The sequence below is a fragment of the Amblyomma maculatum genome, chromosome 1 (assembly GCF_055883805.1).
Source record: "Amblyomma maculatum isolate TAMU_Amacu chromosome 1, ASM5588380v1, whole genome shotgun sequence".
NCBI classification, from domain to species: Eukaryota; Metazoa; Arthropoda; class Arachnida; order Ixodida; family Ixodidae; genus Amblyomma; species Amblyomma maculatum.
In genome coordinates, this window is record NC_139344.1 from 81,959,322 (window position 1) to 81,971,978 (window position 12,657).

The following is a 12,657-nucleotide window of genomic DNA, read 5'->3' on the forward strand; positions in this document are numbered from 1 at the left end:
TGCTGCTGCTGCTGCTGCTGCTGAACAGTCTCTTTAAGGCGCGCTTTTGAAAGGGCGGACACTAGAGACAGCATGGAGTCCATTTGTAGCTACTCTTTTTTCGTCATTCACTCCGACGACGAACCTGTCTCTGATAAGTCGTTGCTTAAATTCACCAAAATCGCATCGGTCCGCTAAGACATGCAACGCAGTCATGAACTGGTCTACTGACTCACCGGACATTCTATGCCGCTTGTGAAAGCAAGCGCCCCCGTACACGACGTTGATCTCCTTTATGAAATACGCGTTGAACTTCTTGACGACGTCGAACTTCTTCGCTTGTTCGTCCGAGAGACCGAAGGTTGCAAAAACGTCCCGAGCTTGCCGTCCCATATTGTAGAGAAGCGTTCGTACCTGTACATCTTCTGAGCGCTCGTTGAGGCCCGACGCAAAGCGATAGTAATCAAAATGCTGAATCCATGCCGACCACTCCGATGTATTGTCGACATCCAGCGGTGGCGTCTGTTGAAGGCCCGGGGCCATGAAGATTTTGGCTCCGTCCATATATTTCGATGCTTCGCTTCTTTACCAGGTCACAGCTTTAAATTTCTAACACCATGCCGTAGCGGCGTCCGGCCGCTAACCAGCTTGAGCGTTCCAACGGAGCAGAGACGCATCGACAAGGAGCGAGGCCCGTGTGCAAGCGCAGAGCGAAAGACGCCCGTCTGTTTATTCCAGCCAAATATACACAGGCACAATGACGTCACGGTTGACATGTGACTCGAATACAGACGCATGTCAGCACAGTTGGTGAATTTGCCGCAGTTTGTGAGTGACACCTCATTTTTTTTTTCGTCACGCTTTTAAAGCCCACCCAGACAGAAGCGACCGCTGAGCCGCGGATTCCTTCTGATAAAGTTTGTAACAGATATCACAATCACAGAAATTTCGGCACCAGCAGAGTTCGGATACCGAAGTAGAAGAACGCTGACGATGCTGGAAATCCTACGTAGTGTGTGTGTGTATGTGGGAGTGTGTATGTGTGTTTGTTTGTGTGTCTATGTACGTGTGTGCATGTGTGCGTGTGTGTATGTGCATGCGTGTGTGCCTGTGTATGTGCGTATGGGTGTGTGTGTGTGTGTGTTTGTGCTTTCTTAGTAGTTTTTATTCGAAACACCAAGTGGGAGAGAAAGAGAGAGAGATGAGAGAGAGAGAGAGAGAGATTTATTTGCAAGGAAAGGTAGCGAGGTCAGCCTGAGTATTGATTCTCTGGCTTGTAAGAGTGCAGCTGGAACGGGGAGATGAGAACAAAGGAAAGTGTATTGGTGACGACGGGGACAGGAGAAAAGTGGAATATGCATATGCAAGCACACAACAAATTTGTCTTCCGTTCACAACCGTAAAGAACTAAGAAGCGGATTTTTGGGTCACTTTCGGAGGGGTCGGCCAAGGTTGAGAAGGGAGCGTGTCCAGTTTCAACCGTGTATTCCTCGGACTTTTTTAGGCAAAAGTTGTTTCTGGCATGGTTTTCCCATGCAAAATATCTCTCTAGAAGTAGGGGAAAAAAGAGGGGGGGGGGGGCGGTGAAATAAATAAGTGAAGCAACGCCTGAACTTTCTAAGAGAAGCTTCAAAGACTACGAGCCAAGTCAGATCAACTGATAAAGATGAAGCGTCAGAACGCGCCCCATAAGAGGCCGACACGCGCCTTTCGCGCGCATACAAGAGCAACAAGCGAAAGTACGAGCCATGGGCTCAGGAATGTGGTATGAAACATAGCATCCGAATATGCGCGACCAATCACATGAAAGTAATGGCTTGTTAAAGGCCCGCCTCACCTGAGACTGCGCAGAAGGGTAGCGTGGATGTGGCATATATAGGATCCGACAGTGGATAGCGGCGGGCACTCAAGTAATTGACGCCAATTGTCTGAACGCAGCACCAGATCCGTATTGAATAAATTAGGCACAGTGCTCAGCACAGAGAGCTGTACTAGACGGCTCTGATGCATGTACGTGCAAGAAAAAAAGGCGCAGGTGATTACTCCGTGCTAGCCTGTAGCGCGACCAGTGTGCCATGCTCGAAAATATGCCACTTAGGGCCACGCTGTCCCACCGCAGCAGTGCTTGCATGAGGCAGGAACTTTAAGCCGTTGGCATATGATACCAATTCTGACTTTTCCCCTTGCCGCTGTTTGTCTTGAGCTTCAGGCTAAACTTTAGGTAGGATAAGCTTGCGCCTTCTTGAACGCATGGATGGGCGTTCCCTGGCTACACGCTTCAAAGCATCTGAACGCAGTCTCCTGGGCAATGTGTAAAAGAATTTGGGCTGCATGGTTTTTCATTGTGAAATAGGCAGTGCAAGAGAACAGAGCCACAGCGAAAAGCTCACAAAGCACTGCACGATAGATGTTTTTTTTTCCCCTTGTGTTAGCCCCGCGCATTGACGGTTTCGCGAGACTGGTAAATCACATGACCTTGTATAAGACAGTCGATAACTCTAATTATAGTTACTTTACATATTCTATATGGTACAACTATGTAACAGAGTATACTCCTGTGCCAGCTAACATCAAAATAAATACTCTCTCGAGGCTTTAAATAGGTGCGATAGCCGCGGCGTTAAATATACAAGGAGAGCTAATTGGCTTTCCGTTCATTAGCTGTCCTTAGTTTTACGGTAAGAAGCATTCTAAACTGCACAAAAACTAGGTGAGCTAAGCTGGTGTACAAAGACAACCACATGTGTCATAGCATGTTAACCCCTACGGTAAAAATTGTTCTTAACGATAGCACAAAAATAAAAGAACTGGGAGAGCTAAGCTGGAGCACAAAGCTAGCCACATGTGTCATAGCCCGTTAACCTATTGACTGAGTCCGTTAAGCTAGATGCTTTATGCCCAATACGGTCAGCCGCTTCATCATGAAATAATGAGCATCTGGAATGTTTCATTATTTTAAACATTTCGCACATGTTTAATTCCAAGTTATCTACATTGAGTAAATTAATATTAACATGATTGAGCACTTCTGCTACTCGCAAGTAATTGCTGCCTATTGCTAGCAGTTCTTTGTCTTTCTTTTTTGACTTCTTAGATTCAGTATTCTTCATGACCCAACCGGCCTTAATCAGCAAACGACGCACCGCAGTATTCTGTCACTTAATTTTGAGTAGGGTTGTTTGCTACCTGTAATCGTCAGTTCAGTTCAGTTCAGTCGTTCAGTCGTGTCCGACTATTCGTGACCCTATGGACCATGTCACGCCACGCTTTCCGGTCTCTCACTATCTTCCTAACATCACATAACTTCATCTGCAGTGCCTCGAGGATGCCATCTAACCATCGCGTTCGCTGCCTACCCCTTCTCCGGCGACCCTCAACCTTTCCCAACATCAAATCTTTCTCCAGCGACTCCTCTCTTCTCATCAGATGACCAAAGTAGCTGCGCTTTAACTTTAGAATTTGACCCTCCAATGAGCAGTCAGGGTTTATGGTCGACAATATCGACTGATTTGATCTTCTGGCAGTCCAAGGAACTCTCAAGAGTCTTCGCCAGCGCCACAATTCAAACGCGTCAATTCTTCGGCGGTCAGCCTTTTTCACAGTCCAACTCTCGCATCCATACATCACAACTGGAAAGACCATAGCACGAGTTATACGGATCTTGATTGGCAGACTAATATCTCTGCTCTTTACTAGGCGGTCAAGGCTAACCATTGCTCTCTTTCCCAGAAGCAGGCGTCTCCTAATTTCATGGCTGCAGTCTCCTTCCGAGGTAATCTTGGAGCCCAAGAACAGAAAATCTGTCACAGCTTCCACTTCTTGTCCATTGATGCTCCAGGACTTGATAGGGCACGACGCCATGATCTTTGTCTTTTTAATGTTCAGTTTAAGCCCAAACTTCTCACTCACCTGTAATCGTAGAAAAGCGCAAATTAAAGGCCTCATTAAACCTTGCCTTTCTTATTGTTGGAGCGCAGTGGGATGATTTCACTGTATTTTGGCATACTTTCCTGGTTGAAGTTCATTCTCATGACAAAGCAAAGGCAGTCAATATAACTCAAAACCCGATGAAACATGGCTCATATTAGGGCTAGACATATAATGTGCACAGTAAAAAATTCGACAGCTTTATTCGCCGTTCTTCTCCATTTCATTATATACACTCGTCCTCGCCTCTTTTCGACTAGTCTTGAAATGCATGAATGGTCTGAAAAAAGAAATAAACATGACGAACACTGTTAAGATGGATCTACCTAAAGTACTGTGACGTTTCGAAGTAACGGGTTCATCGGCAACGTCCTGAGCTTTTTCAGCACGAGCGGCATCTCTTAATGGTTAAGGATGCTCTGCTGGCAAACCAGTGAGCCACCGAGGCACAGTAGCCCCCAAACATTCATAGGCGTGCGATCTTATGCCCTGGGCAGGCGCGACACCTTCACTATCCTGACTACACCAACTGCAAGGTAAACGCCTCTCCTATATCTCCCCCTTTCTTGTGCTACCCCCAAAGTTTTTAACGTCATCCGCCCACCCACCTTTCTGCCGCCTCCTGCTACTTGCCTTCCCTTGGAATCCAGTCTGCTACCATTGTATCATGCATTCTCATTACTTGCCCTGTGCATGCCCATTTCCCCTTGATTTCGACTAAAATTTCATTAACTCGCGCTTGTTCTCGGAGCCATAGTGCACGCTTTTTGTTTGTTACAGTGGCGTTTATTGATTTCCGCTCCATAGTTTTCTACGTTGTTCTCCACTAGAGTAGAACCCTTTTCGTTAGCCTCTTCCTTCACCTTTTCGTTAGTTACGCGACAGTATAGTGCATCAAGTTCCGTTTCCCGCCTACAGGCTCGTCTGCAGTTTTGGCTCGTAACAATAATCGAATGAAACGTTAAACAGAGCAACAGAAACTACAGGTTGTATTGTGCACTTAATCGCTCGAATTTTTTTTTTATTTTCGCGCAAACGCATAACGAAAGATCACACGCCGACGGATGTCTGGTATGAACTCCTGAGGCGCTGAGACCACTCTGCCATCGTCGCAGAGTGACGTTACGCACCACGTGATACGTGCATAACAAATAAAACACACAACAGACGCATATATGACCGCGAACATGGTTCGAGGTCATGGTGATGCGCGGAGGCCAACTCCCGTGGCCGCTGAATTAGGCAAATAAGCCATCTCGGTAGCCCAACATCACACGTGTTGAGCAGCCATTTTCTCGCGTTGTGCGTCGCCGTTTTAATCAGCATGCAACCACGCGCAAGTCAATCCCAAACCAAAACCACGTACAGCACTTTCATGTGCAAGCCGAAATTGGCATGCGTGGTTGCATCGGCCTGGGCAGCCGTGGCGCTTCGCAAGCGATAACGACTTTCAGGACTGCTCTACGTCGTTGCTCTGGGAAAGAGTACTGATAGAGAGCAAAGCCTGCCGTCTGCGCTTCCGACCTAGATACGGAGTCTTCAACCAATTGCACACTTCGGTGCAAATTCCACTCATCTCACACCGGTTGTTGCGCTAAGTCGCTATGCTTAGCTCCACCAATTATTTTCTTGGCCTGATGTGTATTTTTGAGAGACTTATTTGCCTCCCCTCCCTGATCTGTATACCTGTTCGGAGGATTTTACTTTCGTAACTTTCAAGAGACCAGTATCCTTCGAGGGTTATTTCATAAGCGCTAAGGTTTCGAACGAGGTTTGCTCACTTAATGCTTTTATATGCAGCTGATCGGTGGTACATGGTGGTGGTTTCTTTGTTGCCGAGAGCAGGCAAAGTGGGTCAAAACGCAAGCTGTCACGGGTTGTGCGGATGAGCGGAAGGTGACGGCATGAGACTTCGAAGATGCGTCCTGAAACATACATCACGAAAATTATTTTGCCCACTTAACGCCAACAGCCGTGATTTCTCTCTACTGCCGTCATGACTGTGGCTAAACTTTTTACACTAAAATATGACGAAATAAGCGCAAGCTTCAACAGATGAAACTTGCGAGTATATGCGCTAACCCACTCTCCTAATAATAACCGGAGACATCCATTCCCCGAGGATCTTCTGAGATAGATGCCAAGTGATATTTTTTTCATTAAGACATGGAGCAGGACAGTTTGCACAGTTTCAGCTTAGTGCGAGACCAGTTCGAGCCAAGGATGTTTTAGCTCATCATTGCAGGTAACAAAGTGTGAACTCCTTATTTCCCTCCCAATTTCACGAAGCCGTGCTCACTGCACGTTTTTTTTTTTTTTTTTTTTCAGGCCTTGACATTTTTATCGGTGCCTGTGTGCAGCTTCCTGATTTCTTACCTGGCGTACCTGGCCTGCAAGGGACTGAAATGTGCGCTCGAGAAAGCTTTCAGCAGGATCACAGGAAGCGGAAATCTACGAACGAGGGAACAGGAAAAACTGCAAGAACAAAGCACACGCTTCGATATAAAACAAGAGAGAACATGTCATGGTCTCACGGTTCTCACCGGCATAGAGACGGCGTGATTACGCGTTCGCCTGTTCACTCAACCGTGCTACGCTCAGTAGAGCAGTTTGCAGCGAGAACTTTCTTTTGGCTGGTTAAATTTTGTACGCTTGGCGACGGTACCAACCTGGAATTCAATATTTCAGACCCGCCCATCTCGTTGACTAAAAGGTTACGAAACAGACGTAAGAATGAATGAGTGCGAGAATTAAAAGTAGGAGGGTTATATTTATATATAGGCAGTGAGCGCTCATAGTTTTCTGAAGTCGGTATCATTTTTAATTAAGGGCTTAATTCCGCCAGTTCTTGAAATGCCGACTGAAATGACACGCTTAAGGCACGATGTGGGCATCACATGTCTGGCTCTCTGTTGAATACTGGCCGGTGCCGAAAACGTTTCTCGCATACGAAATGCCCGGGAGTTTTTGAGTTATCGAAACGCAGCCCTGAAAGCTGCTCGTCTGCAATTCAAAGTTCAAGATTTGTGTAATGTGGAATGCGAGACAAAGTTTGGTCCGCATGCACAGGTGTACTCGACCTTGTTCATGCGATATAAAAATATTAACAAGCTTTCGCATGTGGGAGAACGTTCACATGCTCATTTATGAAGTGTTCGGAGCCGTATTTATAGGTTTACGCTCACGCAAGGGTTTTGGGGGCTAGTTTCTTTTCCTGGCATCGACCTTCTTAAGTACTGTCCGCACGCTCGTATAAAGGGCATGCAGTTTCGGGAAGAATACACTCCATGACGAAGCTCCGGCAGGAAATCGTTTGCTTACTCTGCTCATTCTCCAAGGAATGACTGCGACGGTTGCAGCAAAGTCACTTTTCCCAGCCAGGCCCTCCTCCCGCCCTGATCACATTCTTCTTCGCCAGCAGCGAAATGCAGTGTTTGATTCAGATATGCTATACGCTGTGTGATATGTGAACTATGGTCAAATGAACCACTTGAGTTCGCAGAATGTTCACTGAAAGCCTACGCAAGACTCAAAATAAGCATATGTGCATGAACCGGCTCTTGAGGGAGTATTATGCGTGTCACATTCAATTTAGTAACTGTGGACTTTATTTAGATTGCGCGTTCAGCCTGTCCATAACGCACAAGACTTACGTCTTTACCGAGCCTTTCTTCCCTATAAAGCTCTATCGACATTACTGGGATGTCTTGACACCAGTCGTAAACCGTGGTAAGTGAATGGCAATTCGAACTGCTGCAAAAATGTATTTTTTTATTTGCGCAAGTCGACACTGCCTGTCGAAGCATGCCTTCACGCTAAGGAGTTGTTTGAGCGATGGTCGGTGAACTTTCCGCCCTTTTGATCACCAGAGACCATAGATCACCGATTTGCCCTGGGCCTTGATGCCATGTTCTTTTGGCAAACTTTATAACGTATACGCGCTTAGGAATGACATCGAAACCACGCCGTAAAGAATTTGAATTTTCCTCTTCAGGAAAGGAATTCTTGTGCCTTGTTATCTCTATGGGGTGAAGGGGCTATTCAGTTTGTGGAAGAAGTGTAATGAACCGACATGCCGAACAACCGCGATCATCGAAGTCTGCGTTCCGTGAGCACTGCGCATCGGTGCAGATAAAACATACTGCAGCCTCCTAACTGGCTGCCCAATCTTGATGCTTGTGTCTGGCTCCCACAATTCCGATATTTGTAACAATATGGATATGAGGGAGTGGCGGGCTCGTAATGGGCACCTCTGTGATTAGAGGCACACGTATGCTTGGGTTTTACTTTCTTCGACAGTTTCCACATGCTAAAATGAAAAAAAAAAGAAAAAAAACAAACAATCTAGCTATAGTGAGAGGGAGCATGCCCGACTCGCGACGAAAACTTAGAAGTTCGATTTTCCGTTCGGCTGAAGATTTTGTCCTCCCAAAATTGCGTTACAGAAAGAATACATCCACCTCTGCAGGTGGCGCTCTTTGAACTCTGGCTTAGCAGTGTTGTGGCAACTCTGTAAGAAGGCGCGAAAAATAAGAAAAGCTCATACTCCACCGAAATGCGTTCAAAGCACTTCTATACCGGGTGAAGTTTTGTTACTTTTTACACATTTGCATTTTAAAGACGACGCGAGTCATCTCGGCGAGGTCTGTTCAGAGGGATTATAACATTATGTACCGTCTGTTCCAGAAAGGTTGCAGCCCATCCACTGAAATGAACTGCGCAGTGGAGTGTAAACGTTTGCAGCACACAGAACGTTGTCATGCCTAACTATTGAACGATTAATTAAGATGAGTTAATCAACATTTTCGTTTTTTTTTATTTTAAACCCAGTGCTATATGAGAAATCGAACGCCGTCAACATCAAAGGAGACTTTTTTTTTTCTAAATTTTCGTAATCCGCAATGCGGCTCGAAATATGAATGGAAAGATGCGCATCCGAAAGATCGTTGAATTGGCATTTCTAAATGGCATATTTTTTTTAATGGTGCCAGTGCGTATTGTATTGCCGCAAAAATCATGCTAACTTCGTCTGCATCATCAAATGAACAAGGATATTTGTATTCGATGCATAAAAAATGACAGCGACGTAGTATTATAAATATGCAGTACTTCAATGCCAACTGAACGAGGTTTCGGGGGCATTGCTTTTAGGTTTCATATTCCGAGCCATGTACAGTGGTGCGCAAAAGTGGTATACAACACTCAGCCTGTGGCGGAGTTCGGGAAAATTGCATTGCAATACCACCTAGCAATAGTTATCTGGTATAGAGACGATAGTGGTGATGCCATATTTTATCCCTATACATGTGCCACTGTCGCTGTCGCTAGATGTAATTTAATTACAGTATCCCCGAGCTCCGTCGCCGGCTGAGTGTTGTATACCACTTTTGCTCACGACATTGCTGATTACGAAAGTTTAGAAAATTTTAAAGGCACTCAATTTCTCATTATAGTTGTGACCTATAAAATAAAAAAGAAAATAAAAACAGATTGGACAATTTTAGGTAATTAATTCTCACAGGTATTACGTTATATAAAGTACATTATATCATAATGTTGTCAATACTAATCTCTAAACATAAAAAGAATCATCCGGTATATAATTCCGCGAGAGCATTCGGCTTATATAAAGCCCGACGAAAACCTTTTCGTCCACATTTTGAATGCCGCGGAATTGAGTTATTTTGAAGCAAGCGTTTTTTCGAGTGTCTATTAGACGCCCATCTTCCCTTTGTGCGTTCTTTTGTTGGGCCTGAACCCACTGGTGGCCATTCTTCTATTCTTGTATCGCATCCTTTTTTTCTCCCTAGCATCAATAACTTAACTTCAATGCACATCAAGAGAATTATTGACTGAATTAGGATGTCTGCTTGTCTTGAAAAAGGTAGTTTTCCATTTTCAGAGTGCATTCTACGTAAGGTACGGCTGAGTTTTTACATGTTCGTGATGTTTTATCGAGCGAAAAGCCCTCATTTCGTTAATCGGCTTCGGGTAACCGATGAATGAAGGTGCTAAAAAAAAAAAAAAAAATACCAGACCCTTAATCGCTGAGCAGCTCAATACCGACAATTCTGCCCTAATAGCGTGGTACCCAAGTTTCGATCGGTCCCCCGAACAGTTGAATGGGCCTTTTATTCCTCGCTTTGAAACCGCTCATTTCTCCCAGGCTACGCCCGAAAGCTCTCATTTGTCGAGCTTTAACGGTTGCTTACCGTGCAGTGAATGCGTTTGGGAGATTAGGACTGCGTCGTTAGCATCTACAGCGTTTTCTCTAATGCTGCCCCCAAATTAAGATTCTTGATTGGTAATCGATAATGTCCTATGCCTGATTTGCGACAGCCCTAAGTCGCTAAGCGTCACAGCAGGTTCGCACTAGAAGTTCAGCTTAGCCAAGTTCGTTGCACCCGTAGTCCGAAATGGCGGGCTTTTCCTCCCAGTGAAAAGGACAGTATTAAGCTTGCTGTCTCGGGGTACGGTGTCTGCTGTGATGCCAGCTCAGAGGCCCTGAAGAAATTATAGCGTTTCTTTCAGCGTAGGAGAACAATACTGTCTAAAAATAGACTTTTTGAGACATCGAGATGGCTTCTGCGGCGTTGTAGCACCAGTGTTGGAGGACATCACAAGACAAACAAGTCATGTTGATTCGTAAGGCTGTTGACTTATTCCGGACGGTTCATTCTTAATGTTAAACTTATTGTAGTGGGAAATGTGTTACCAATCACTACTTATAGCCACATCTCAATGGGCATGGTGGCCATGGTTCAAGAAATTTTTGTCATCGTGTGCGTTTATCGCAAAGTGTGCCTATTTCCTGCGCCTCGAAGTGACGTCAAACGCTTTTATATCACTCCGTGATGTGCGTCGAGCAAATATCATCATCATCATCAGCTTGACTATACCCACTGCAGGGCGAAGTCCTCTCCCATATTAAACCAATTAACCCGGTCTTCTGCTAGCTGCATCCACTTGACCCATGCGAAATTCTTAACCTCATCCGCCCACCTAACTTTCTGCCGCCCCCTGCTACGCTCTCCTTCCCTTGAAATCCACTTTGTTACACAAAGTGACCATCGGTTATCCTCTCTTTGCACTACATGTCCTGTCCGTGCGCATTTCTTCGTCTTAATTTCCACTAGAATGTCAGTAACTTGAGTTACTTCTCTCACCCACTATGTACATTTCCTATCTCTTAATGCTACACCTACCATTTTTCGTTCCATAGCCCTCTGAATTGTCCTCAACTTAAGTAGAATCCTCTTCATTAGCCTGTACGTTTCATCCCCGTAGGTGAGTAGAGGTAAGATGCAACTGTTGTATACTTTCCTCTTGAGCGATACCGGTAAGCTGCTAGTCATAATAAGCGAGTGCTTGCCAAATGCGCTCCATCCCAATCTTATTGTCCTTGCTATTTCCCTTTCATGGTCCGGACCTGCGGTTACTATACCTGTTCTAAGTAGACATATTCGCCTACAACATTCAGTGCTTCGCTGCCTATCGTAAACTGCTGTTCCTTCCCAAGGCTGTTGAACATTACCTTAGTCTTCTGCATGTTGATTTTCAACCATGCCTTTCTACTTTTCCTGTCTAGGTCATCAATCATTCTTTGCTGTTCATCCCTTGAGTTACTTAGCAAGGCAATGTCATGAGCAAATCGCAGATTACTGAGGTATTCTCCATCTACCCTTATCCCTATCTGCTCCCATTCCAAGTCTCTGAATACTTCCTCTAAGAAAGCTGTGAATAGTATTGGGGAGATCGCGTCTCCTTGCCTAACACCTTTCCTTATAGAAATTTGTTAATTTCTTTATGCAGAACTAAGGTTGCTGTGCAGCCACTATACAGAGTGTTCAAAATTAGACTTTACTGATTATTAAAAAAAAAAGCAATCGCTGTGCGCTTATGCCGTTTTTCACAAATTCTTCACAAAACTGCTTATTTTTTTCGCGCTGATTTCGGTTATTATGCTGCCATACGTAAAAGACGTTTATGTGGTAGACAAAAACGAAGTTAACAGGTCAGTGCTGCCATCTGTCGAGCAAAATGCCATCTAAGCCACAAACGAGAGCTGCTCGTTCGAAACGCTGAAGGGATTCTAGAACCTATTCAGCGAGGACGAGCTATAGTCGTCCAAAACGGTTTGGGGACGGCTTTGTGAGGACGAGCTATAGTCGTCCTTGCAAATTGTAATAAACTTTTCTTAGCTGAATTTAGCGTGCATAATTATATTGAGAACTTGGAGGCAAATGCTTTTTAGGGCTATTCCATTTCGTAGAATTTTATTAATGCACCTGTGTCCTGAGAAGTGCGCGTTTAAACTTTCGTCCCAGTTCGTCTAATTACGCATGCGATACGGTGCCTCTCGGTGTGAAGCACCTCCAACGTGTGACGCAGCTGTTGCGTATGTCACACGAAAAGATTTTGGCTCCCTTCAAGCTGTCCAAATCGTCGTCGATACGAAGGAGAATATAGACGTCCTTTCGCGTGATCTCAATAAGGCGGCGGTAATACACATAGAAGCAAATGCAGCCATCTTTCTTCTTCACAAGCACTACAGGAAAAGCTCAAGGGCCGCCGAAGGGCTGAATCACGCTGTCCTGGTGTATTTGGTCGACTTGCTCTTAAATAGTGTGGCGTTTGGCTGCAGACACACGATAGGAGCACTGCTGCAATGGTGCGTGGGCCCGGTGCCGACGCGTTGGGTGACAGTAGAAGTTTGGACCAGGAAACTTTGCATGATGACAGTCGAGGGAT

The 12,657-nt window shown here is 45.2% G+C and overlaps 1 pseudogene; it reads right to left on the bottom strand.

Annotated features, from left to right (window-relative positions):
• The window catches only part of LOC146202966 (uncharacterized), a 2,240-nt pseudogene extending 1,718 nt beyond the window's left edge, over positions 1-522 (bottom strand).
• Between the last annotated feature and the right edge of the window lie 12,135 nt (positions 523-12,657).